This window comes from Amblyomma maculatum, chromosome 4 (assembly GCF_055883805.1).
Source record: "Amblyomma maculatum isolate TAMU_Amacu chromosome 4, ASM5588380v1, whole genome shotgun sequence".
NCBI classification, from domain to species: Eukaryota; Metazoa; Arthropoda; class Arachnida; order Ixodida; family Ixodidae; genus Amblyomma; species Amblyomma maculatum.
Window position 1 is genome coordinate 138,265,072 of NC_139347.1, and position 23,898 is coordinate 138,288,969.

The 23,898-nt window shown below is 50.2% G+C and overlaps 23 non-coding genes across 23 annotated transcripts; all 23 read right to left on the reverse strand.

Annotated features, from left to right (window-relative positions):
* Positions 1–165: 165 nt before the first annotated feature.
* TRNAS-GCU (transfer RNA serine (anticodon GCU)) lies at positions 166–236 on the reverse strand. Its single transcript has one exon. It is a non-coding gene; the product is annotated as a tRNA-Ser (tRNA).
* A 162-nt stretch (positions 237–398) lies between these two features.
* On the reverse strand, positions 399–469 carry TRNAC-GCA (transfer RNA cysteine (anticodon GCA)). The gene has a single exon. It is a non-coding gene; the product is annotated as a tRNA-Cys (tRNA).
* Positions 470–1,097: 628 nt separating this feature from the next.
* On the reverse strand, positions 1,098–1,168 carry TRNAS-GCU (transfer RNA serine (anticodon GCU)). The gene has a single exon. It is a non-coding gene; the product is annotated as a tRNA-Ser (tRNA).
* A 162-nt stretch (positions 1,169–1,330) lies between these two features.
* On the reverse strand, positions 1,331–1,401 carry TRNAC-GCA (transfer RNA cysteine (anticodon GCA)). The gene has a single exon. It is a non-coding gene; the product is annotated as a tRNA-Cys (tRNA).
* A 162-nt stretch (positions 1,402–1,563) lies between these two features.
* On the reverse strand, positions 1,564–1,634 carry TRNAG-GCC (transfer RNA glycine (anticodon GCC)). The gene has a single exon. It is a non-coding gene; the product is annotated as a tRNA-Gly (tRNA).
* A 162-nt stretch (positions 1,635–1,796) lies between these two features.
* TRNAG-GCC (transfer RNA glycine (anticodon GCC)) lies at positions 1,797–1,867 on the reverse strand. The gene has a single exon. It is a non-coding gene; the product is annotated as a tRNA-Gly (tRNA).
* Positions 1,868–2,495: 628 nt separating this feature from the next.
* TRNAG-GCC (transfer RNA glycine (anticodon GCC)) lies at positions 2,496–2,566 on the reverse strand. The gene has a single exon. It is a non-coding gene; the product is annotated as a tRNA-Gly (tRNA).
* Positions 2,567–2,961: 395 nt separating this feature from the next.
* On the reverse strand, positions 2,962–3,032 carry TRNAG-GCC (transfer RNA glycine (anticodon GCC)). Its single transcript has one exon. It is a non-coding gene; the product is annotated as a tRNA-Gly (tRNA).
* Positions 3,033–5,056: 2,024 nt separating this feature from the next.
* TRNAC-GCA (transfer RNA cysteine (anticodon GCA)) lies at positions 5,057–5,127 on the reverse strand. Its single transcript has one exon. It is a non-coding gene; the product is annotated as a tRNA-Cys (tRNA).
* Positions 5,128–5,287: 160 nt separating this feature from the next.
* On the reverse strand, positions 5,288–5,358 carry TRNAG-GCC (transfer RNA glycine (anticodon GCC)). The gene has a single exon. It is a non-coding gene; the product is annotated as a tRNA-Gly (tRNA).
* Positions 5,359–6,219: 861 nt separating this feature from the next.
* On the reverse strand, positions 6,220–6,290 carry TRNAG-GCC (transfer RNA glycine (anticodon GCC)). Its single transcript has one exon. It is a non-coding gene; the product is annotated as a tRNA-Gly (tRNA).
* Positions 6,291–6,685: 395 nt separating this feature from the next.
* On the reverse strand, positions 6,686–6,756 carry TRNAG-GCC (transfer RNA glycine (anticodon GCC)). The gene has a single exon. It is a non-coding gene; the product is annotated as a tRNA-Gly (tRNA).
* A 1,093-nt stretch (positions 6,757–7,849) lies between these two features.
* On the reverse strand, positions 7,850–7,920 carry TRNAG-GCC (transfer RNA glycine (anticodon GCC)). Its single transcript has one exon. It is a non-coding gene; the product is annotated as a tRNA-Gly (tRNA).
* Positions 7,921–10,645: 2,725 nt separating this feature from the next.
* TRNAG-GCC (transfer RNA glycine (anticodon GCC)) lies at positions 10,646–10,716 on the reverse strand. Its single transcript has one exon. It is a non-coding gene; the product is annotated as a tRNA-Gly (tRNA).
* A 395-nt stretch (positions 10,717–11,111) lies between these two features.
* Positions 11,112–11,182, reverse strand: TRNAG-GCC (transfer RNA glycine (anticodon GCC)). The gene has a single exon. It is a non-coding gene; the product is annotated as a tRNA-Gly (tRNA).
* Positions 11,183–12,742: 1,560 nt separating this feature from the next.
* TRNAG-GCC (transfer RNA glycine (anticodon GCC)) lies at positions 12,743–12,813 on the reverse strand. Its single transcript has one exon. It is a non-coding gene; the product is annotated as a tRNA-Gly (tRNA).
* An 860-nt stretch (positions 12,814–13,673) lies between these two features.
* TRNAG-GCC (transfer RNA glycine (anticodon GCC)) lies at positions 13,674–13,744 on the reverse strand. The gene has a single exon. It is a non-coding gene; the product is annotated as a tRNA-Gly (tRNA).
* Positions 13,745–15,071: 1,327 nt separating this feature from the next.
* On the reverse strand, positions 15,072–15,142 carry TRNAG-GCC (transfer RNA glycine (anticodon GCC)). Its single transcript has one exon. It is a non-coding gene; the product is annotated as a tRNA-Gly (tRNA).
* A 162-nt stretch (positions 15,143–15,304) lies between these two features.
* TRNAV-GAC (transfer RNA valine (anticodon GAC)) lies at positions 15,305–15,375 on the reverse strand. The gene has a single exon. It is a non-coding gene; the product is annotated as a tRNA-Val (tRNA).
* Positions 15,376–19,731: 4,356 nt separating this feature from the next.
* Positions 19,732–19,802, reverse strand: TRNAG-GCC (transfer RNA glycine (anticodon GCC)). The gene has a single exon. It is a non-coding gene; the product is annotated as a tRNA-Gly (tRNA).
* A 629-nt stretch (positions 19,803–20,431) lies between these two features.
* Positions 20,432–20,502, reverse strand: TRNAC-GCA (transfer RNA cysteine (anticodon GCA)). Its single transcript has one exon. It is a non-coding gene; the product is annotated as a tRNA-Cys (tRNA).
* A 1,094-nt stretch (positions 20,503–21,596) lies between these two features.
* Positions 21,597–21,667, reverse strand: TRNAG-GCC (transfer RNA glycine (anticodon GCC)). The gene has a single exon. It is a non-coding gene; the product is annotated as a tRNA-Gly (tRNA).
* A 395-nt stretch (positions 21,668–22,062) lies between these two features.
* TRNAG-GCC (transfer RNA glycine (anticodon GCC)) lies at positions 22,063–22,133 on the reverse strand. Its single transcript has one exon. It is a non-coding gene; the product is annotated as a tRNA-Gly (tRNA).
* Between the last annotated feature and the right edge of the window lie 1,765 nt (positions 22,134–23,898).

The following is a 23,898-nucleotide window of genomic DNA, read 5'->3' on the forward strand; positions in this document are numbered from 1 at the left end:
CGCGCTTGTCTCTCCGTAGATACAGCGTCGTACAGTGAAACTGTACTGACACAAGGCTATGACATACAACGGAGTGGATGAGCGAGTGCTGTAAGAGTCAAATAAAACTAATCAGTATGATGTGCACGCTCCAGTGGTTCACTTTGAAGCAAATAAAAAGTCAACTGCGTCGGCCGGGAATCGAACCCGGGCCACCCGCGTAGCAGGCGAGTATTCTACCACTGAACCACCGACGCGCTTGTCTCTCCGTAGATACAGCGTCGTACAGTGAAACTGTACTGACACGAGGCTATGACATACAACGGAGTGGATGAGCGAGTGCTGTAAGAGTCAAATAAAACTAATCAGTATGATGTGCACGCTCCAGTGGTTCACTTTGAAGCAAATAAAAAGTCAACTGCGTCGGCCGGGAATCGAATCCGGGCCACCCGCGTTGCAGGCGAGTATTCTGCCACTGAACCACCGACGCGCCTGTCTCTCCGTAGATACAGCGTCGTACAGTGAAACTGTACTGACACAAGGCTATGACATTCAACGGAGTGGATGAGCGAGTGCTGTAAGAGTCAAATAAAACTAATCAGTATGATGTGCACGCTCCAGTGGTTCACTTTGAAGCAAATAAAAAGTCAACTGCGTCGGCCGGGAATCGAATCCGGGCCACCCGCGTGGCAGGCGAGTATTCTACCACTGAACCACCGACGCGCTTGTCTCTCCGTAGATACAGCGTCGTACAGTGAAACTGTACTGACACAAGGCTATGACATACAACGGAGTGGATGAGCGAGTGCTGTAGGAGTAAAATAAAACTAATCAGTATGATGTGCACGCTCCAGTGGCTCACTTTGAAGCAAATAAAAAGTCAACTGCGCCGGCCGGGGATCGAACCCGGGCAACCCGCGAGGCAGGCGAGTATTCTACCACTGAACCACCGACGCGCTTGTCTCTCCGTAGATACAGCGTCGTACAGTGAAACTGTACTGACACAAGGCTATGACATACAACGGAGTGGATGAGCGAGTGCTGTAAGAGTCAAATAAAACTAATCAGTATGATGTGCACGCTCCAGTGGTTCACTTTGAAGCAAATAAAAAGTCAACTGCGTCGGCCGGGAATCGAACCCGGGCCACCCGCGTAGCAGGCGAGTATTCTACCACTGAACCACCGACGCGCTTGTCTCTCCGTAGATACAGCGTCGTACAGTGAAACTGTACTGACACGAGGCTATGACATACAACGGAGTGGATGAGCGAGTGCTGTAAGAGTCAAATAAAACTAATCAGTATGATGTGCACGCTCCAGTGGTTCACTTTGAAGCAAATAAAAAGTCAACTGCGTCGGCCGGGAATCGAATCCGGGCCACCCGCGTTGCAGGCGAGTATTCTGCCACTGAACCACCGACGCGCCTGTCTCTCCGTAGATACAGCGTCGTACAGTGAAACTGTACTGACACAAGGCTATGACATACAACGGAGTGGATGAGCGAGTGCTGTAAGAGTCAAATAAAACTAATCAGTATGATGTGCACGCTCCAGTGGTTCACTTTGAAGCAAATAAAAAGTCAACTGCGTCGGCCGGGAATCGAACCCGGGCCACCCGCGTGGCAGGCGAGTATTCTACCACTGAACCACCGACGCGCTTGTCTCTCCGTAGATACAGCGTCGTACAGTGAAACTGTACTGACACAAGGCTATGACATACAACGGAGTGGATGAGCGAGTGCTGTAAGAGTCAAATAAAACTAATCAGTATGATGTGCACGCTCCAGTGGTTCACTTTGAAGCAAATAAAAAGTCAACTGCGTCGGCCGGGAATCGAACCCGGGCCACCCGCGTGGCAGGCGAGTATTCTACCACTGAACCACCGACGCGCTTGTCTCTCCGTAGATACAGCGTCGTACAGTGAAACTGTACTGACACAAGGCTATGACATACAACGGAGTGGATGAGCGAGTGCTGTAAGAGTCAAATAAAACTAATCAGTATGATGTGCACGCTCCAGTGGTTCACTTTGAAGCAAATAAAAAGTCAACTGCGTCGGCCGGGAATCGAGCCCGGGCCACCCGCGTGGCAGGCCAGTATTCTACCACTGAACCACCGACGCGCTTGTCTCTCCGTAGATACAGCGTCGTACAGTGAAACTGTACTGACACAAGGCTATGACATACAACGGAGTGGATGAGCGAGTGCTGTAAGAGTCAAATAAAACTAATCAGTATGATGTGCACGCTCCAGTGGTTCACTTTGAAGCAAATAAAAAGTAAACTGCGTCGGCCGGGAATCGAATCCGAGCCACCCGCGTGGCAGGCGAGTATTCTACAACTGAACCACCGACGCGCTTGTCTCTCCGTAGATACAGCGTCGTACAGTGAAACTGTACTGACACAAGGCTATGACAGAGAACGGAGTGGATGAGCGAGTGCTGTAAGAGTCAAATAAAACTAATCAGTATAATGTGCACGCTCCAGTGGTTCACTTTGAAGCAAATAAAAAGTCAACTGCGTCGGCCGGGAATCGAACCCGGGCCACCCGCGTGGCAGGCGAGTATTCTACCACTGAACCACCGACGCGCTTGTCTCTCCGTAGATACAGCGTCGTACAGGGAAACTGTACTGACACAAGGCTATGACATACAACGGAGTGGATGAGCGAGTGCTGTAAGAGTCAAATAAAACTAATCAGTATGATGTGCACGCTCCAGTGGTTCACTTTGAAGCAAATAAAAAGTCAACTGCGTCGGCCGGGAATCGAATCCGGGCCACCCGCGTGGCAGGCGAGTATTCTACAACTGAACCACCGACGCGCTTGTCTCTCCGTAGATACAGCGTCGTACAGTGAAACAGTACTGACACAAGGCTATGACATACAACGGAGTGGATGAGCGAGTGCTGTAAGAGTCAAATAAAACTAATCAGTATGATGTGCACGCTCCAGTGGTTCACTGTGAAGCAAATAAAAAGTCAACTGCGTCGGCCGGGAATCGAACCCGGGCCACCCGCGTGGCAGGCGAGTATTCTACCGCTGAACCACCGACGCGCTTGTCTCTCCGTAGATACAGCGTCGTACAGTGAAACTGTACTGATACAAGGCTATGACATACAACGGAGTGGATGAGCGAGTGCTGTAAGAGTCAAATAAAACTAATCAGTATGATGTGAACGCTCCAGTGGTTCACTTTGAAGCAAATAAAAAGTCAACTGCGTCGGCCGGGAATCGAATCCGGGCCACCCGCGTGGCAGGCGAGTATTCTACCACTGAACCACCGACGCGCTTGTCTCTCCGTAGATACAGCGTCGTACAGTGAAACTGTACTGACACAAGGCTATGACAGACAACGGAGTGGATGAGCGAGTGCTGTAAGAGTCAAATAAAACTAATCAGTATGATGTGCACGCTCCAGTGGTTCACTTTGAAGCAAATAAAAAGTCAACTGCGTCGGCCGGGAATCGAATCCGGGCCACCCGCGCGGCAGGCGAGTATTCTGCCACTGAACCACCGACGCGCCTGTCTCTCCGTAGATACAGCGTCGTACAGTGAAACTGTACTGACACAAGGCTATGACATACAATGGAGTGGATGAGCGAGTGCTGTAAGAGTCAAATAAAACTAATCAGTATGATGTGCACGCTCCAGTGGTTCACTTTGATGCAAATAAAAAGTCAACTGCTTCGGCCGGGAATCGAACCCGGGCCACCCGCGTGGCAGGCGAGTATTCTACCACTGAACCACCGACGCGCTTGTCTCTCCGTAGATACAGCGTCGTACAGTGAAACTGTACTGACACAAGGCTATGACATACAACGGAGTGGATGAGCGAGTGCTGTAAGTCAAATAAAACTAATCAGTATGATGTGCACGCTCCAGTGGTTCACTTTGAAGCAAATAAAAAGTCAACTGCGTCGGCCGGGAATCGAATCCGGGCCACCCGCGTGGCAGGCGAGTATTCTACAACTGAACCACCGACGCGCTTGTCTCTCCGTAGATACAGCGTCGTACAGTGAAACTGTACTGACACAAGGCTATGACATACAACGGAGTGGATGAGCGAGTGCTGTAAGAGTCAAATAAAACTAATCAGTATGATGTGCACGCTCCAGTGGTTCACTTTGAAGCAAATAAAAAGTCAACTGCGTCGGCCGGGAATCGAATCCGGTTCACCCTCGTGGCAGGCGAGTATTGTACAACTGAACCACCGACGCGCTTGTCTCTCCGTAGATACAGCGTCGTACAGTGAAACTGTACTTACACAAGGCTATGACATACAACGGAGTGGATGAGCGAGTGCTGTAAGAGTCAAATAAAACTAATCAGTATGATGTGCACGCTCCAGTGGTTCACTTTGAAGCAAATAAAAAGTCAACTGCGTCGGCCGGGAATCGAATCCGGGCCACCCGCGTGGCAGGCCAGTATTCTACCACTGAACCACCGACGCGCTTGTCTCTCCGTAGATACAGCGTCGTACAGTGAAACTGTACTGACACAAGGCTATGACATACAACGGAGTGGATGAGCGAGTGCTGTAAGAGTAAAATAAAACTAATCGGTATGATGTGCACGCTCCAGTGGTTCACTTTGAAGCAAATAAAAAGTCAACTGCGCCGGCCGGGAATCGAACCCGGGCAACCCGCGAGGCAGGCGAGTATTCTACCACTGAACCACCGACGCGCTTGTCTCTCCGTAGATACAGCGTCGTACAGTGAAACTGTACTGACACAAGGCTATGACATACAACGGAGTGGATGAGCGAGTGCTGTAAGAGTCAAATAAAACTAATCAGTATGATGTGCACGCTCCAGTGGTTCACTTTGAAGCAAATAAAAAGTCAACTGCGTCGGCCGGGAATCGAATCCGGGCCACCCGCGTGGCAGGCGAGTATTCTACCACTGAACCACCGACGCGCTTGTCTCTCCGTAGATACAGCGTCGTACAGTGAAACTGTACTGACACGAGGCTATGACATACAACGGAGTGGATGAGCGAGTGCTGTAAGAGTCAAATAAAACTAATCAGTATGATGTGCACGCTCCAGTGGTTCACTTTGAAGCAAATAAAAAGTCAACTGCTTCGGCCGGGAATCGAATCCGGGCCACCCGCGTTGCAGGCGAGTATTCTGCCACTGAACCACCGACGCGCCTGTCTCTCCGTAGATACAGCGTCGTACAGTGAAACTGTACTGACACAAGGCTATGACATACAACGGAGTGGATGAGCGAGTGCTGTAAGAGTCAAATAATACTAATCAGTATGATGTGCACGCTCCAGTGGTTCACTTTGAAGCAAATAAAGTCAACTGCGTCGGCCGGGAATCGAACCCGGGCCACCCGCGTGGCAGGCGAGTATTCTACCACTGAACCACCAACGCGCTTGTCTCTCCGTAGATACAGCGTCGTACAGTGAAACTGTACTGACACAAGGCTATGACATACAACGGAGTGGATGAGCGAGTGCTGTAAGAGTCAAATAAAACTAATCAGTATGATGTGCACGCTCCAGTGGTTCACTTTGAAGCAAATAAAAAGTCAACTGCGTCGGCCGGGAATCGAATCCGGTTCACCCGCGTGGCAGGCGAGTATTCTACAACTGAACCACCGACGCGCTTGTCTCTCCGTAGATACAGCGTCGTACAGTGAAACTGTACTTACACAAGGCTATGACATACAACGGAGTGGATGAGCGAGTGCTGTAAGAGTCAAAGAAAACTAATCAGTATGATGTGCACGCTCCAGTGGTTCACTTTGAAGCAAATAAAAAGTCAACTGCGTCGGCCGGGAATCGAGCCCGGGCCACCCGCGTGGCAGGCCAGTATTCTACCACTGAACCACCGACGCGCTTGTCTCTCCGTAGATACAGCGTCGTACAGTGAAACTGTACTGACACAAGGCTATGACATACAACGGAGTGGATGAGCGAGTGCTGTAAGAGTCAAATAAAACTAATCAGTATGATGTGCACGCTCCAGTGGTTTACTTTGAAGCAAATAAAAAGTAAACTGCGTCGGCCGGGAATCGAATCCGGGCCACCCGCGTGGCAGGCGAGTATTCTACAACTGAACCACTGACGCGCTTGTCTCTCCGTAGATACAGCGTCGTACAGTGAAACTGTACTGACACAAGGCTATGACAGAGAACGGAGTGGATGAGCGAGTGCTGTAAGAGTCAAATAAAACTAATCAGTATAATGTGCACGCTCCAGTGGTTCACTTTGAAGCAAATAAAAAGTCAACTGCGTCGGCCGGGAATCGAACCCGGGCCACCCGCGTGGCAGGCGAGTATTCTACCACTGAACCACCGACGCGCTTGTCTCTCCGTAGATACAGCGTCGTACAGGGAAACTGTACTGACACAAGGCTATGACATACAACGGAGTGGATGAGCGAGTGCTGTAAGAGTCAAATAAAACTAATCAGTATGATGTGCACGCTCCAGTGGTTCACTTTGAAGCAAATAAAAAGTCAACTGCGTCGGCCGGGAATCGAATCCGGGCCACCCGCGTGGCAGGCGAGTATTCTACAACTGAACCACCGACGCGCTTGTCTCTCCGTAGATACAGCGTCGTACAGTGAAACTGTACTGACACAAGGCTATGACATACAACGGAGTGGATGAGCGAGTGCTGTAAGAGTCAAATAAAACTAATCAGTATGATGTGCACGCTCCAGTGGTTCACTTTGAAGCAAATAAAAAGTCAACTGCGTCGGCCGGGAATCGAACCCGGGCCACCCGCGTGGCAGGCGAGTATTCTACCGCTGAACCACCGACGCGCTTGTCTCTCCGTAGATACAGCGTCGTACAGTGAAACTGTACTGACACAAGGCTATGACATACAACGGAGTGGATGAGCGAGTGCTGTAAGAGTCAAATAAAACTAATCAGTATGATGTGCACGCTCCAGTGGTTCACTTTGAAGCAAATAAAAAGTCAACTGCGTCGGCCGGGAATCGAATCCGGGCCACCCGCGTGGCAAGCGAGTATTCTACCACTGAACCACCGACGCGCTTGTCTCTCCGTAGATACAGCGTCGTACAGTGAAACTGTACTGACACAAGGCTATGACATACAACGGAGTGGATGAGCGAGTGCTGTAAGAGTCAAATAAAACTAATCAGTATGATGTGCACGCTCCAGTGGTTCACTTTGAAGCAAATAAAAAGTCAACTGCGTCGGCCGGGAATCGAATCCGGGCCACCCGCGTGGCAGGCGAGTATTCTACCACTGAACCACCGACGCGCTTGTCTCTCCGTAGATACAGCGTAGTACAGTGAAACTGTACTGACACAAGGCTATGACAGACAACGGAGTGGATGAGCGAGTGCTGTAAGAGTCAAATAAAACTAATCAGTATGATGTGCACGCTCCAGTGGTTCACTTTGAAGCAAATAAAAAGTCAACTGCGTCGGCCGGGAATCGAATCCGGGCCACCCGCGTGGCAGGCGAGTATTCTACCACTGAACCACCGACGCGCTTGTCTCTCCGTAGATACAGCGTCGTACAGTGAAACTGTACTGACACAAGGCTATGACATACAACGGAGTGGATGAGCGAGTGCTGTAAGAGTCAAATAAAACTAATCAGTATGATGTGCACGCTCCAGTGGTTCACTTTGAAGCAAATAAAAAGTCAATTGCGTCGGCCGGGAATCGAATCCGGGCCACCCGCGTGGCAGGCGAGTATTCTACAACTGAACCACCGACGCGCTTGTCTCTCCGTAGATACAGCGTCGTACAGTGAAACTGTACTGACACAAGGCTATGACATACAACGGAGCGGATGAGCGAGTGCTGTAAGAGTCAAATAAAACTAATCAGTATGATGTGCACGCTCCAGTGGTTCACTTTGAAGAAATAAAAAGTCAACTGCGTCGGCCGGGAATCGAACCCGGGCCACCCGCGTGGCAGGCGAGTATTCTACCACTGAACCACCGACGCGCTTGTCTCTCCGTAGATACAGCGTCGTACAGTGAAACTGTACTGACACAAGGCTATGACATACAACGTAGTGGATGAGCGAGTGCTGTAAGAGTCAAATAAAACTAATCAGTATGATGTGCACGCTCCAGTGGTTCACTTTGAAGCAAATAAAAAGTCAATTGCGTCGGCCAGGAATCGAATCCGGGCCACCCGCGTGGCAGGCGAGTATTCTACCACTGAACCACCGACGTGCTTGTCTCTCCGTAGATACAGCGTCGTACAGTGAAACTGTACTGACACAAGGCTATGACAGACAACGGAGTGGATGAGCGAGTGCTGTAAGAGTCAAATAAAACTAATCAGTATGATGTGCACGCTGCAGTGGTTCACTTTGAAGCAAATAAAAAGTCAACTGCGTCGGCCGGGAATCGAATCCGGGCCACCCGCGTGGCAGGCGAGTATTCTACCACTGAACCACCGACGCGCTTGTCTCTCCGTAGATACAGCGTCGTACAGTGAAACTGTACTGACACAAGGCTATGACAGACAACGCAGTGGATGAGCGAGTGCTGTAAGAGTCAAATAAAACTAATCAGTATGATGTGCACGCTCCAGTGGTTCACTTTGAAGCAAATAAAAAGTCAACTGCGTCGGCCGGGAATCGAATCCGGTTCACCCTCGTGGCAGGCGAGTATTCTACCGCTGAACCACCGACGCGCTTGTCTCTCCGTAGATACAGCGTCGTACAGTGAAACTGTACTGACACAAGGCTATGACAGACAACGGAGTGGATGAGCGAGTGCTGTAAGAGTCAAATAAAACTAATCAGTATGATGTGCACGCTCCAGTGGTTCACTTTGAAGCAAATAAAAAGTCAACTGCGTCGGCCGGGAATCGAATCCGGGCCACCCGCGTGGCAGGCGAGTATTCTACCACTGAACCACCGACGCGCTTGTCTCTCCGTAGATACAGCGTCGTACAGTGAAACTGTACTGACACAAGGCTATGACAGACAACGGAGTGGATGAGCGAGTGCTGTAAGAGTCAAATAAAACTAATCAGTATGATGTGCACGCTCCAGTGGTTCACTTTGAAGCAAATAAAAAGTCAACTGCGTCGGCCGGGAATCGAATCCGGGCCACCCGCGTGGCAGGCGAGTATTCTACCACTGAACCACCGACGCGCTTGTCTCTCCGTAGATACAGCGTCGTACAGTGAAACTGTACTGACACAAGGCTATGACATACAACGGAGTGGATGAGCGAGTGCTGTAAGAGTCAAATAAAACTAATCAGTATAATGTGCACGCTCCAGTGGTTCACTTTGAAGCAAATAAAAAGTCAACTGCGTCGGCCGGGAATCGAATCCGGGCCACCCGCGCGGCAAGCGAGTATTCTGCCACTGAACCACCGACGCGCCTGTCTCTCCGTAGATACAGCGTCGTACAGTGAAACTGTACTGACACAAGGCTATGACATACAACGGAGTGGATGAGCGAGTGCTGTAAGAGTCAAATAAAACTAATCAGTATGATGTGCACGCTCCAGTGGTTCACTTTGAAGCAAATAAAAAGTCAACTGCTTCGGCCGGGAATCGAACCCGGGCCACCCGCGTGGCAGGCGAGTATTCTACCACTGAACCACCGACGCGCTTGTCTCTCCGTAGATACAGCGTCGTACAGTGAAACTGTACTGACACAAGGCTATGACATACAACGGAGTGGATGAGCGAGTGCTGTAAGAGTCAAATAAAACTAATCAGTATGATGTGCACGCTCCAGTGGTTCACTTTGAAGCAAATAAAAAGTCAACTGCGTCGGCCGGGAATCGAATCCGGGCCACCCGCGTGGCAGGCGAGTATTCTACAACTGAACCACCGACGCGCTTGTCTCTCCGTAGATACAGCGTCGTACAGTGAAACTGTACTGACACAAGGCTATGACATACAACGGAGTGGATGAGCGAGTGCTGTAAGAGTCAAATAAAACTAATCAGTATGATGTGCACGCTCCAGTGGTTCACTTTGAAGCAAATAAAAAGTCAACTGCGTCGGCCGGGAATCGAATCCGGGCCACCCGCGTGGCAGGCGAGTATTCTACCACTGAACCACCGACGCGCTTGTCTCTCCGTAGATACAGCGTCGTACAGTGAAACTGTACTGACACAAGGCTATGACAGACAACGGAGTGGATGAGCGAGTGCTGTAAGAGTCAAATAAAACTAATCAGTATGATGTGCACGCTCCAGTGGTTCACTTTGAAGCAAATAAAAAGTCAACTGCGTCGGCCGGGAATCGAATCCGGGCCACCCGCGTGGCAGGCGAGTATTCTACCACTGAACCACCGACGCGCTTGTCTCTCCGTAGATACAGCGTCGTACAGTGAAACTGTACTGACACAAGGCTATGACATACAACGGAGTGGATGAGCGAGTGCTGTAAGAGTCAAATAAAACTAATCAGTATAATGTGCACGCTCCAGTGGTTCACTTTGAAGCAAATAAAAAGTCAACTGCGTCGGCCGGGAATCGAATCCGGGCCACCCGCGCGGCAAGCGAGTATTCTGCCACTGAACCACCGACGCGCCTGTCTCTCCGTAGATACAGCGTCGTACAGTGAAACTGTACTGACACAAGGCTATGACATACAACGGAGTGGATGAGCGAGTGCTGTAAGAGTCAAATAAAACTAATCAGTATGATGTGCACGCTCCAGTGGTTCACTTTGAAGCAAATAAAAAGTCAACTGCGTCGGCCGGGAATCGAACCCGGGCCACCCGCGTGGCAGGCGAGTATTCTACCACTGAACCACCGACGCGCTTGTCTCTCCGTAGATACAGCGTCGTACAGGGAAACTGTACTGACACAAGGCTATGACATACAACGGAGTGGATGAGCGAGTGCTGTAAGAGTCAAATAAAACTAATCAGTATGATGTGCACGCTCCAGTGGTTCACTTTGAAGCAAATAAAAAGTCAACTGCGTCGGCCGGGAATCGAATCCGGGCCACCCGCGTGGCAGGCGAGTATTCTACAACTGAACCACCGACGCGCTTGTCTCTCCGTAGATACAGCATCGTACAGTGAAACTGTACTGACACAAGGCTATGACATACAACGGAGTGGATGAGCGAGTGCTGTAAGAGTCAAATAAAACTAATCAGTATGATGTGCACGCTCCAGTGGTTCACTTTGAAGCAAATAAAAAGTCAACTGCGTCGGCCGGGAATCGAACCCGGGCCACCCGCGTGGCAGGCGAGTATTCTACCGCTGAACCACCGACGCGCTTGTCTCTCCGTAGATACAGCGTCGTACAGTGAAACTGTACTGACACAAGGCTATGACATACAACGGAGTGGATGAGCGAGTGCTGTAAGAGTCAAATAAAACTAATCAGTATGATGTGCACGCTCCAGTGGTTCACTTTGAAGCAAATAAAAAGTCAACTGCGTCGGCCGGGAATCGAATCCGGGCCACCCGCGTGGCAAGCGAGTATTCTACCACTGAACCACCGACGCGCTTGTCTCTCCGTAGATACAGCGTCGTACAGTGAAACTGTACTGACACAAGGCTATGACATACAACGGAGTGGATGAGCGAGTGCTGTAAGAGTCAAATAAAACTAATCAGTATGATGTGCACGCTCCAGTGGTTCACTTTGAAGCAAATAAAAAGTCAACTGCGTCGGCCGGGAATCGAATCCGGGCCACCCGCGCGGCAAGCGAGTATTCTGCCACTGAACCACCGACGCGCCTGTCTCTCCGTAGATACAGCGTCGTACAGTGAAACAGTACTGACACAAGGCTATGACATACAACGGAGTGGATGAGCGAGTGCTGTAAGAGTCAAATAAAACTAATCAGTATGATGTGCACGCTCCAGTGGTTCACTTTGAAGCAAATAAAAAGTCAACTGCTTCGGCCGGGAATCGAACCCGGGCCACCCGCGTGGCAGGCGAGTATTCTACCACTGAACCACCGACGCGCTTGTCTCTCCGTAGATACAGCGTCGTACAGTGAAACTGTACTGACACAAGGCTGTGACATACAACGGAGTGGATGAGCGAGTGCTGTAAGAGTCAAATAAAACTAATCAGTATGATGTGCACGCTCCAGTGGTTCACTTTGAAGCAAATAAAAAGTCAACTGCGTCGGCCGGGAATCGAATCCGGGCCACCCGCGTGGCAGGCGAGTATTCTACAACTGAACCACCGACGCGCTTGTCTCTCCGTAGATACAGCGTCGTACAGTGAAACTGTACTGACACAAGGCTATGACATACAACGGAGTGGATGAGCGAGTGCTGTAAGAGTCAAATAAAACTAATCAGTATGATGTGCACGCTCCAGTGGTTCACTTTGAAGCAAATAAAAAGTCAACTGCGTCGGCCGGGAATCGAATCCGGTTCACCCTCGTGGCAGGCGAGTATTGTACAACTGAACCACCGACGCGCTTGTCTCTCCGTAGATACAGCGTCGTACAGTGAAACTGTACTTACACAAGGCTATGACATACAACGGAGTGGATGAGCGAGTGCTGTAAGAGTCAAATAAAACTAATCAGTATGATGTGCACGCTCCAGTGGTTCACTTTGAAGCAAATAAAAAGTCAACTGCGTCGGCCGGGAATCGAATCCGGGCCACCCGCGTGGCAGGCCAGTATTCTACCACTGAACCACCGACGCGCTTGTCTCTCCGTAGATACAGCGTCGTACAGTGAAACTGTACTGACACAAGGATATGACATACAACGGAGTGGATGAGCGAGTGCTGTAAGAGTCAAATAAAACTAATCAGTATGATGCGCACGCTCCAGTGGTTCACTTTGAAGCAAATAAAAAGTCAACTGCGTCGGCCGGGAATCGAACCCGGGCCACCCGCGTGGCAGGCGAGTATTCTACCACTGAACCACCGACGCGCTTGTCTCTCCGTAGATACAGCGTCGTACAGTGAAACTGTACTGACACAAGGCTATGACATACAACGGAGTGGATGAGCGAGTGCTGTAAGAGTCAAATAAAACTAATCAGTATGATGTGCACGCTCCAGTGGTTCACTTTGAAGCAAATAAAAAGTCAACTGCGTCGGCCGGGAATCGAATCCGGGCCACCCGCGTGGCAGGCGAGTATTCTACCACTGAACCACCGACGCGCTTGTCTCTCCGTAGATACAGCGTAGTACAGTGAAACTGTACTGACACAAGGCTATGACAGACAACGGAGTGGATGAGCGAGTGCTGTAAGAGTCAAATAAAACTAATCAGTATGATGTGCACGCTCCAGTGGTTCACTTTGAAGCAAATAAAAAGTCAACTGCGTCGGCCGGGAATCGAATCCGGGCCACCCGCGTGGCAGGCGAGTATTCTACCACTGAACCACCGACGCGCTTGTCTCTCCGTAGATACAGCGTCGTACAGTGAAACTGTACTGACACAAGGCTATGACATACAACGGAGTGGATGAGCGAGTGCTGTAAGAGTCAAATAAAACTAATCAGTATGATGTGCACGCTCCAGTGGTTCACTTTGAAGCAAATAAAAAGTCAATTGCGTCGGCCGGGAATCGAATCCGGGCCACCCGCGTGGCAGGCGAGTATTCTACAACTGAACCACCGACGCGCTTGTCTCTCCGTAGATACAGCGTCGTACAGTGAAACTGTACTGACACAAGGCTATGACATACAACGGAGCGGATGAGCGAGTGCTGTAAGAGTCAAATAAAACTAATCAGTATGATGTGCACGCTCCAGTGGTTCACTTTGAAGAAATAAAAAGTCAACTGCGTCGGCCGGGAATCGAACCCGGGCCACCCGCGTGGCAGGCGAGTATTCTACCACTGAACCACCGACGCGCTTGTCTCTCCGTAGATACAGCGTCGTACAGTGAAACTGTACTGACACAAGGCTATGACATACAACGTAGTGGATGAGCGAGTGCTGTAAGAGTCAAATAAAACTAATCAGTATGATGTGCACGCTCCAGTGGTTCACTTTGAAGCAAATAAAAAGTCAATTGCGTCGGCCAGGAATCGAATCCGGGCCACCCGCGTGGCAGGCGAGTATTCTACCACTGAACCACCGACGTGCTTGTCTCTCCGTAGATACAGCGTCGTACAGTGAAACTGTACTGACACAAGGCTATGACAGACAACGGAGTGGATGAGCGAGTGCTGTAAGAGTCAAATAAAACTAATCAGTATGATGTGCACGCTGCAGTGGTTCACTTTGAAGCAAATAAAAAGTCAACTGCGTCGGCCGGGAATCGAATCCGGGCCACCCGCGTGGCAGGCGAGTATTCTACCACTGAACCACCGACGCGCTTGTCTCTCCGTAGATACAGCGTCGTACAGTGAAACTGTACTGACACAAGGCTATGACAGACAACGCAGTGGATGAGCGAGTGCTGTAAGAGTCAAATAAAACTAATCAGTATGATGTGCACGCTCCAGTGGTTCACTTTGAAGCAAATAAAAAGTCAACTGCGTCGGCCGGGAATCGAATCCGGTTCACCCTCGTGGCAGGCGAGTATTGTACAACTGAACCACCGACGCGCTTGTCTCTCCGTAGATACAGCGTCGTACAGTGAAACTGTACTTACACAAGGCTATGACATACAACGGAGTGGATGAGCGAGTGCTGTAAGAGTCAAATAAAACTAATCAGTATGATGTGCACGCTCCAGTGGTTCACTTTGAAGCAAATAAAAAGTCAACTGCGTCGGCCGGGAATCGAATCCGGGCCACCCGCGTGGCAGGCCAGTATTCTACCACTGAACCACCGACGCGCTTGTCTCTCCGTAGATACAGCGTCGTACAGTGAAACTGTACTGACACAAGGCTATGACATACAACGGAGTGGATGAGCGAGTGCTGTAAGGGTCAAATAAAACTAATCAGTGTGATGTGCACGCTCCAGTGGTTCACTTTGAAGCAAATAAAAAGTCAACTGCGTCGGCCGGGAATCGAATCCGGGCCACCTGCGTGGCAGGCGAGTATTCTACCACTGAACCACCGACGCGCGTGTCTCTCTATAGATACAGTGTCGTACAGTGAAACTGTACTGACACAAGGCTATGACATATAACGGAGTGGATGAGCGAGTGCTGTAAGAGTCAAATAAAACTAATCAGTATGATGTGCACGCTCCAGTGGTTCACTTTGAAGCAAATAAAAAGTCAACTGCGTCGGCCGGGAATCGAACCCGGGCCACCCGCGTGGCAGGCGAGTATTCTACCGCTGAACCACCGACGCGCTTGTCTCTCCGTAGATACAGCGTCGTACAGTGAAACTGTACTGACACAAGGCTATGACAGACAACGGAGTGGATGAGCGAGTGCTGTAAGAGTCAAATAAAACTAATCAGTATGATGTGCACGCTCCAGTGGTTCACTTTGAAGCAAATAAAAAGTCAACTGCGTCGGCCGGGAATCGAATCCGGGCCACCCGCGTGTCAGGCGAGTATTCTACCACTGAACCACCGACGCGCTTGTCTCTCCGTAGATACAGCGTCGTACAGTGAAACTGTACTGACACAAGGCTATGACAGACAACGGAGTGGATGAGCGAGTGCTGTAAGAGTCAAATAAAACTAATCAGTATGATGTGCACGCTCCAGTGGTTCACTTTGAAGCAAATAAAAAGTCAACTGCGTCGGCCGGGAATCGAATCCGGGCCACCCGCGTGGCAGGCGAGTATTCTACCACTGAACCACCGACGCGCTTGTCTCTCCGTAGATACAGCGTCGTACAGTGAAACTGTACTGACACAAGGCTATGACATACAACGGAGTGGATGAGCGAGTGCTGTAAGAGTCAAATAAAACTAATCAGTATAATGTGCACGCTCCAGTGGTACACTTTGAAGCAAATAAAAAGTCAACTGCGTCGGCCGGGAATCGAATCCGGGCCACCCGCGCGGCAAGCGAGTATTCTGCCACTGAACCACCGACGCGCCTGTCTCTCCGTAGATACAGCGTCGTACAGTGAAACTGTACTGACACAAGGCTATGACATACAACGGAGTGGATGAGCGAGTGCTGTAAGAGTCAAATAAAACTAATCAGTATGATGTGCACGCTCCAGTGGTTCACTTTGAAGCAAATAAAAAGTCAACTGCTTCGGCCGGGAATCGAACCCGGGCCACCCGCGTGGCAGGCGAGTATTCTACCACTGAACCACCGACGCGCTTGTCTCTCCGTAGATACAGCGTCGTACAGTGAAACTGTACTGACACAAGGCTATGACATACAACGGAGTGGATGAGCGAGTGCTGTAAGAGTCAAATAAAACTAATCAGTATGATGTGCACGCTCCAGTGGTTCACTTTGAAGCAAATAAAAAGTCAACTGCGTCGGCCGGGAATCGAATCCGGGCCACCCGCGTGGCAGGCGAGTATTCTACAACTGAACCACCGACGCGCTTGTCTCTCCGTAGATACAGCGTCGTACAGTGAAACTGTACTGACACAAGGCTATGACATACAACGGAGTGGATGAGCGAGTGCTGTAAGAGTCAAATAAAACTAATCAGTATGATGTGCACGCTCCAGTGGTTCACTTTGAAGCAAATAAAAAGTCAACTGCGTCGGCCGGGAATCGAATCCGGGCCACCCGCGTGGCAGGCGAGTATTCTACCACTGAACCACCGACGCGCTTGTCTCTCCGTAGATACAGCGTCGTACAGTGAAACTGTACTGACACAAGGCTATGACAGACAACGGAGTGGATGAGCGAGTGCTGTAAGAGTCAAATAAAACTAATCAGTATGATGTGCACGCTCCAGTGGTTCACTTTGAAGCAAATAAAAAGTCAACTGCGTCGGCCGGGAATCGAATCCGGGCCACCCGCGTGGCAGGCGAGTATTCTACCACTGAACCACCGACGCGCTTGTCTCTCCGTAGATACAGCGTCGTACAGTGAAACTGTACTGACACAAGGCTATGACATACAACGGAGTGGATGAGCGAGTGCTGTAAGAGTCAAATAAAACTAATCAGTATAATGTGCACGCTCCAGTGGTTCACTTTGAAGCAAATAAAAAGTCAACTGCGTCGGCCGGGAATCGAATCCGGGCCACCCGCGCGGCAAGCGAGTATTCTGCCACTGAACCACCGACGCGCCTGTCTCTCCGTAGATACAGCGTCGTACAGTGAAACTGTACTGACACAAGGCTATGACATACAACGGAGTGGATGAGCGAGTGCTGTAAGAGTCAAATAAAACTAATCAGTATGATGTGCACGCTCCAGTGGTTCACTTTGAAGCAAATAAAAAGTCAACTGCTTCGGCCGGGAATCGAACCCGGGCCACCCGCGTGGCAGGCGAGTATTCTACCACTGAACCACCGACGCGCTTGTCTCTCCGTAGATACAGCGTCGTACAGTGAAACTGTACTGACACAAGGCTGTGACATACAACGGAGTGGATGAGCGAGTGCTGTAAGAGTCAAATAAAACTAATCAGTATGATGTGCACGCTCCAGTGGTTCACTTTGAAGCAAATAAAAAGTCAACTGCGTCGGCCGGGAATCGAATCCGGGCCACCCGCGTGGCAGGCGAGTATTCTACAACTGAACCACCGACGCGCTTGTCTCTCCGTAGATACAGCGTCGTACAGTGAAACTGTACTGACACAAGGCTATGACATACAACGGAGTGGATGAGCGAGTGCTGTAAGAGTCAAATAAAACTAATCAGTATGATGTGCACGCTCCAGTGGTTCACTTTGAAGCAAATAAAAAGTCAACTGCGTCGGCCGGGAATCGAATCCGGGCCACCCGCGTGGCAGGCGAGTATTCTACCACTGAACCACCGACGCGCTTGTCTCTCCGTAGATACAGCGTCGTACAGTGAAACTGTACTGACACAAGGCTATGACAGACAACGGAGTGGATGAGCGAGTGCTGTAAGAGTCAAATAAAACTAATCAGTATGATGTGCACGCTCCAGTGGTTCACTTTGAAGCAAATAAAAAGTCAACTGCGTCGGCCGGGAATCGAATCCGGGCCACCCGCGTGGCAGGCGAGTATTCTACCACTGAACCACCGACGCGCTTGTCTCTCCGTAGATACAGCGTCGTACAGTGAAACTGTACTAACACAAGGCTATGACATACAACGGAGTGGATGAGCGAGTGCTGTAAGAGTCAAATAAAACTAACCAGTATGATGTGCACGCTCCAGTGGTTCACTTTGAAGCAAATAAAAAGTCAACTGCGTCGGCCGGGAATCGAATCCGGGCCACCCGCGCGGCAAGCGAGTATTCTGCCACTGAACCACCGACGCGCCTGTCTCTCCGTAGATACAGCGTCGTACAGTGAAACTGTACTGACACAAGGCTATGACATACAACGGAGTGGATGAGCGAGTGCTGTAAGAGTCAAATAAAACTAATCAGTATGATGTGCACGCTCCAGTGGTTCACTTTGAAGCAAATAAAAAGTCAACTGCTTCGGCCGGGAATCGAACCCGGGCCACCCGCGTGGCAGGCGAGTATTCTACCACTGAACCACCGACGCGCTTGTCTCTCCGTAGATACAGCGTCGTACAGTGAAACTGTACTGACACAAGGCTATGACATACAACGGAGTGGATGAGCGAGTGCTGTAAGAGTCAAATAAAACTAATCAGTATGATGTGCACGCTCCAGTGGTTCACTTTGAAGCAAATAAAAAGTCAACTGCGTCGGCCGGGAATCGAATCCGGGCCACCCGCGTGGCAGGCGAGTATTCTACAACTGAACCACCGACGCGCTTGTCTCTCCGTAGATACAGCGTCGTACAGTGAAACTGTACTGACACAAGGCTATGACATACAACGGAGTGGATGAGCGAGTGCTGTAAGAGTCAAATAAAACTAATCAGTATGATGTGCACGCTCCAGTGGTTCACTTTGAAGCAAATAAAAAGTCAACTGCGTCGGCCGGGAATCGAATCCGGTTCACCCTCGTGGCAGGCGAGTATTGTACAACTGAACCACCGACGCGCTTGTCTCTCCGTAGATACAGCGTCGTACAGTGAAACTGTACTTACACAAGGCTATGACATACAACGGAGTGGATGAGCGAGTGCTGTAAGAGTCAAATAAAACTAATCAGTATGATGTGCACGCTCCAGTGGTTCACTTTGAAGCAAATAAAAAGTCAACTGCGTCGGCCGGGAATCGAATCCGGTTCACCCTCGTGGCAGGCGAGTATTGTACAACTGAACCACCGACGCGCTTGTCTCTCCGTAGATACAGCGTCGTACAGTGAAACTGTACTTACACAAGGCTATGACATACAACGGAGTGGATGAGCGAGTGCTGTAAGAGTCAAATAAAACTAATCAGTATGATGTGCACGCTCCAGTGGTTCACTTTGAAGCAAATAAAAAGTCAACTGCGTCGGCCGGGAATCGAATCCGGGCCACCCGCGTGGCAGGCCAGTATTCTACCACTGAACCACCGACGCGCTTGTCTCTCCGTAGATACAGCGTCGTACAGTGAAACTGTACTGACACAAGGCTATGACATACAGCGGAGTGGATGAGCGAGTGCTGTAAGAGTCAAATAAAACTAATCAGTATGATGTGCACGCTCCAGTGGTTCACTTTGAAGCAGATAAAAAGTCAACTGCGTCGGCCGGGAATCGAATCCGGGCCACCCGCGTGGCAGGCGAGTATTCTACAACTGAAACACCGACGCGCTTGTCTCTCCGTAGATACAGCGTCGTACAGTGAAACTGTACTGACACAAGGCTATGACATACAACGGAGTGGATGAGCGAGTGCTGTAAGAGTCAAATAAAACTAATCAGTATGATGCGCACGCTCCAGTGGTTCACTTTGAAGCAAATAAAAAGTCAACTGCGTCGGCCGGGAATCGAACCCGGGCCACCCGCGTGGCAGGCGAGTATTCTACCACTGAACCACCGACGCGCTTGTCTCTCCGTAGATACAGCGTCGTACAGTGAAACTGTACTGACACAAGGCTATGACATACAACGGAGTGGATGAGCGAGTGCTGTAAGAGTCAAATAAAACTAATCAGTATGATGTGCACGCTCCCTGTGGTTCACTTTGAAGCAAATAAAAAGTCAACTGCGTCGGCCGGGAATCGAATCCGGGCCACCCGCGTGGCAGGCGAGTATTCTACCACTGAACCACCGACGCGCTTGTCTCTCCGTAGATACAGCGTAGTACAGTGAAACTGTACTGACACAAGGCTATGACAGACAACGGAGCGGATGAGCGAGTGCTGTAAGAGTCAAATAAAACTAATCAGTATGATGTGCACGCTCCAGTGGTTCACTTTGAAGCAAATAAAAAGTCAACTGCGTCGGCCGGGAATCGAATCCGGGCCACCCGCGTGGCAGGCGAGTATTCTACCACTGAACCACCGACGCGCTTGTCTCTCCGTAGATACAGCGTCGTACAGTGAAACTGTACTGACACGAGGCTATGACATACAACGGAGTGGATGAGCGAGTGCTGTAAGAGTCAAATAAAACTAATCAGTATGATGTGCACGCTCCAGTGGTTCACTTTGAAGCAAATAAAAAGTCAACTGCTTCGGCCGGGAATCGAATCCGGGCCACCCGCGTTGCAGGCGAGTATTCTGCCACTGAACCACCGACGCGCCTGTCTCTCCGTAGATACAGCGTCGTACAGTGAAACTGTACTGACACAAGGCTATGACATACAACGGAGTGGATGAGCGAGTGCTGTAAGAGTCAAATAAAACTAATCAGTATGATGTGCACGCTCCAGTGGTTCACTTTGAAGCAAATAAAAAGTCAACTGCGTCGGCCGGGAATCGAATCCGGTTCACCCTCGTGGCAGGCGAGTATTGTACAACTGAACCACCGACGCGCTTGTCTCTCCGTAGATACAGCGTCGTACAGTGAAACTGTACTTACACAAGGCTATGACATACAACGGAGTGGATGAGCGAGTGCTGTAAGAGTCAAATAAAACTAATCAGTATGATGTGCACGCTCCAGTGGTTCACTTTGAAGCAAATAAAAAGTCAACTGCGTCGGCCGGGAATCGAATCCGGGCCACCCGCGTGGCAGGCCAGTATTCTACCACTGAACCACCGACGCGCTTGTCTCTCCGTAGATACAGCGTCGTACAGTGAAACTGTACTGACACAAGGCTATGACATACAACGGAGTGGATGAGCGAGTGCTGTAAGAGTCAAATAAAACTAATCAGTATGATGTGCACGCTCCAGTGGTTCACTTTGAAGCAAATAAAAAGTAAACTGCGTCGGCCGGGAATCGAATCCGGGCCACCCGCGTGGCAGGCGAGTATTCTACAACTGAACCACCGACGCGCTTGTCTCTCCGTAGATACAGCGTCGTACAGTGAAACTGTACTGACACAAGGCTATGACAGAGAACGGAGTGGATGAGCGAGTGCTGTAAGAGTCAAATAAAACTAATCAGTATAATGTGCACGCTCCAGTGGTTCACTTTGAAGCAAATAAAAAGTCAACTGCTTCGGCCGGGAATCGAACCCGGGCCACCCGCGTGGCAGGCGAGTATTCTACCACTGAACCACCGACGCGCTTGTCTCTCCGTAGACACAGCGTCGTACAGTGAAACTGTACTGACACAAGGCTATGACAGAGAACGGAGTGGATGAGCGAGTGCTGTAAGAGTCAAATAAAACTAATCAGTATAATGTGCACGCTCCAGTGGTTCACTTTGAAGCAAATAAAAAGTCAACTGCGTCGGCCGGGAATCGAACCCGGGCCACCCGCGTGGCAGGCGAGTATTCTACCACTGAACCACCGACGCGCTTGTCTCTCCGTAGATACAGCGTCGTACAGGGAAACTGTACTGACACAAGGCTATGACATACAACGGAGTGGATGAGCGAGTGCTGTAAGAGTCAAATAAAACTAATCAGTATGATGTGCACGCTCCAGTGGTTCACTTTGAAGCAAATAAAAAGTCAACTGCGTCGGCCGGGAATCGAATCCGGGCCACCCGCGTGGCAGGCGAGTATTCTACAACTGAACCACCGACGCGCTTGTCTCTCCGTAGATACAGCGTCGTACAGTGAAACTGTACTGACACAAGGCTATGACATACAACGGAGTGGATGAGCGAGTGCTGTAAGAGTCAAAAAAAACTAATCAGTATGATGTGCACGCTCCAGTGGTTCACTTTGAAGCAAATAAAAAGTCAACTGCGTCGGCCGGGAATCGAACCCGGGCCACCCGCGTGGCAGGCGAGTATTCTACCGCTGAACCACCGACGCGCTTGTCTCTCCGTAGATACAGCGTCGTACAGTGAAACTGTACTGACACAAGGCTATGACATACAACGGAGTGGATGAGCGAGTGCTGTAAGAGTCAAATAAAACTAATCAGTATGATGTGCACGCTCCAGTGGTTCACTTTGAAGCAAATAAAAAGTCAACTGCGTCGGCCGGGAATCGAATCCGGGCCACCCGCGTGGCAGGCGAGTATTCTACCACTGAACCACCGACGCGCTTGTCTCTCCGTAGATACAGCGTCGTACAGTGAAACTGTACTGACACAAGGCTATGACAGACAACGGAGTGGATGAGCGAGTGCTGTAAGAGTCAAATAAAACTAATCAGTATGATGTGCACGCTCCAGTGGTTCACTTTGAATCAAATAAAAAGTCAACTGCGTCGGCCGGGAATCGAATCCGGGCCACCCGCGTGGCAGGCGAGTATTCTACCACTGAACCACCGACGCGCTTGTCTCTCCGTAGATACAGCGTCGTACAGTGAAACTGTACTGACACAAGGCTATGACATACAACGGAGTGGATGAGCGAGTGCTGTAAGAGTCAAATAAAACTAATCAGTATGATGTGCACGCTCCAGTGGTTCACTTTGAAGCAAATAAAAAGTCAACTGCGTCGGCCGGGAATCGAATCCGGGCCACCCGCGCGGCAAGCGAGTATTCTGCCACTGAACCACCGACGCGCCTGTCTCTCCGTAGATACAGCGTCGTACAGTGAAACTGTACTGACACAAGGCTATGACATACAACGGAGTGGATGAGCGAGTGCTGTAAGAGTCAAATAAAACTAATCAGTATGATGTGCACGCTCCAGTGGTTCACTTTGAAGCAAATAAAAAGTCAACTGCTTCGGCCGGGAATCGAACCCGGGCCACCCGCGTGGCAGGCGAGTATTCTACCACTGAACCACCGACGCGCTTGTCTCTCCGTAGATACAGCGTCGTACAGTGAAACTGTACTGACACAAGGCTATGACATACAACGGAGTGGATGAGCGAGTGCTGTAAGAGTCAAATAAAACTAATCAGTATGATGTGCACGCTCCAGTGGTTCACTTTGAAGCAAATAAAAAGTCAACTGCGTCGGCCGGGAATCGAATCCGGGCCACCCGCGTGGCAGGCGAGTATTCTACAACTGAACCACCGACGCGCTTGTCTCTCCGTAGATACAGCGTCGTACAGTGAAACTGTACTGACACAAGGCTATGACATACAACGGAGTGGATGAGCGAGTGCTGTAAGAGTCAAATAAAACTAATCAGTATGATGTGCACGCTCCAGTGGTTCACTTTGAAGCAAATAAAAAGTCAACTGCGTCGGCCGGGAATCGAATCCGGTTCACCCTCGTGGCAGGCGAGTATTGTACAACTGAACCACCGACGCGCTTGTCTCTCCGTAGATACAGCGTCGTACAGTGAAACTGTACTTACACAAGGCTATGACATACACCGGAGTGGATGAGCGAGTGCTGTAAGAGTCAAATAAAACTAATCAGTATGATGTGCACGCTCCAGTGGTTCACTTTGAAGCAAATAAAAAGTCAACTGCGTCGGCCGGGAATCGAATCCGGGCCACCCGCGTGGCAGGCCAGTATTCTACCACTGAACCACCGACGCGCTTGTCTCTCCGTAGATACAGCGTCGTACAGTGAAACTGTACTGACACAAGGCTATGACATACAACGGAGTGGATGAGCGAGTGCTGTAAGAGTCAAATAAAACTAATCAGTATGATGTGCACGCTCCAGTGG